The following is a 2,202-nucleotide window of genomic DNA, read 5'->3' on the forward strand; positions in this document are numbered from 1 at the left end:
TTGAACAAGACAGGCAGGGAAGAAGAATTAGCAGATTCATTATTAAAGCTAATATTTTGCCACAATGTCAGTTCATAAAACTGTTCACTAAGCTGAAAAGTTCCTGGTGGAAAGTGCTTTGGTTGTTGATATTAGCCTGTGAAACCATTGGCTAAGCCTGGCTTTGCTGGGCCTTCTCTACTACACAACTTTATTAAAATAGTTAGCACATTTTCATTGAACAGTTCTGTTGATAATAGAAACAAACACTTGACCTTGAAAATGGAAGTAAAAGAAAAAAGAGGTTGTCTTACATCTTTCCCTGTGCCTTTGCAATACTCTCTGCTTGTCACACTTCAAATATCCAGATCCCTGTGACACATGTGACATTGCTCCTCCCACCACCCCCTCCCCACACCATCACAATACGCACATTTCCACAACTTTGCAGGGAGTGTTTTCATATGTGGTAGGTCCATGTGTCTTTGGGACCTGTCGACTGTGGCAGTCTCCCTTCCTAGCCATGGAACAGCATATTCTTCTTTATTGGCAAAGCTGTCACCATTTAATTGGTATCAGATTCTGACTTGCACAAGTAATATTCTTCACTGAAAAAAAAATTTAAAAAAATATGTGGTAGGTGCTCAGTGAGTGCTACTGATTAGTGTAATTAATAAATCTGTTATTGTATTGGGTTATAGTCTTAGTTCTGTTGTTGATCCCCCTGTGATAATCAGGCATAAAGCCAAGTCACAGGACCTCTTGATTTTCCTATATATAAAAATGAACACTATGTTTTCCAAAAACCTGATTAAAATATACTGAGGATTGTGAGATATTTGAATTATATGGACTTGTGATATTTAATCATCTTTTGACTTACAAAAATAAAAATTTTATTTGATTCAACCTAGTATTTTTCCTAAGTTGTTTTTAACTTGACTAAAAATGTAATACAATTATCAAAATAATCACAACTCCAAATATGTTAATTACATCACTGCTTACAGTTTTCTTTCTACCTTTCTACCTACTTCACCTTGATTGCTGATTTTGGCCTTGCTTTCTTCACTGAATGATATTTTATTACAAAAAATTAATTGCATAATATACCTGTCACTCCAAATACTAAATTATATATTTTTAATGTTAATGAGTCTTGAGTCCACAGGGCTAGGTCTAGCAAGCAGTATTATTTGACTTCTTCAAGCACATTTAGGTATCAGGAGATAGTGGGTAGTATTTAATTTCCAAATTTAGTTACAGTTTTAAAAAATATAATTTTTTAGCATATAAAAATTTTTTACTGTTTCTGACAAATTAGAAGTTTTCATTAGTCTATAATTTAAAAATTATTTTTGTGTTTACTCTGAAAACTAAAATTTTAAGCTCTGTTCCATTAATTTCTGATTGATTCCTATAATACCATAAATAAACTCATAATCTTAACAACATATAGTCATGAAAAAATATTTGTTTCTCCAGAAATTACAGTTTATCTCTGAAGAAACTGGATATCCCAAAGGTAACTTTTTTCTGAAAAGGCCACAGATGATCACTCTTTTTTTTTCTTTTAGATATAAAGCAACCCCCTGGGTGAGCTAGAGCTTCTCCAAAGTAAAGGCCAAGATACTCTGTTTCACACCTTTTAAGGAAAGGCAACATAATTTAATTTGCCTAATCCAGGGCATCTGGGAAGATGGCTAGAGAACAGAGGTGTAGCCTGGCTCTTTATTCAAACACCATTAAGCTCTCATAGTTAATCCAGGGGTTCTGAGCAAGTAACTCAAGGGAATGGTCCCCAGATTCAGGGCTTGCGAAAAGGCTTTTACTGACTGGCAGCAAAATGAGAAAAATAAGGATAATGCCAATTTCCATAAAGCTACATTTACTGAATTGAAAGAACAGTTTACACTCATAAAGGAAACTTTTTTGTTGGAGTCATGTAATATGTAGCCTTTTCAGAGTGGCTTCTCTTACTTGGTAATATGCATTTAAGTTTTCTTCATGTAACATAGCTTATCTTTTATAAAATTATAGTCAATGATTTTTTTCATTTTTCATATTTGTTCAAATAGTGATCCTATGGGACTCCCTGAAATATTTTTTGAAATGTCTTTAAACTCTAAACATCTTGAAAATACCCATTTTATGTATATGTTTTCTCACCTGTTAAATGGAAGTAATGATTCTTATTTCATTGGATCAGTGTCAAGATGAAAT

At 33.2% G+C, this 2,202-nt stretch overlaps 1 non-coding gene across 1 annotated transcript; it reads left to right on the forward strand.

Annotated features, from left to right (window-relative positions):
* The first annotated feature begins 452 nt into the window (after positions 1–452).
* On the forward strand, positions 453–583 carry LOC123816608. Its single transcript, XR_006785312.1, has one exon. It is a non-coding gene; the product is annotated as a small nucleolar RNA SNORA24 (small nucleolar RNA).
* The last annotated feature ends 1,619 nt before the right edge of the window (positions 584–2,202 follow it).

This window comes from Phyllostomus hastatus, unplaced genomic scaffold (genome assembly GCF_019186645.2).
Source record: "Phyllostomus hastatus isolate PE091 unplaced genomic scaffold, TTU_PhHast_1.1 phas_contig_209, whole genome shotgun sequence".
Lineage (NCBI taxonomy): Eukaryota > Metazoa > Chordata > Mammalia > Chiroptera > Phyllostomidae > Phyllostomus > Phyllostomus hastatus.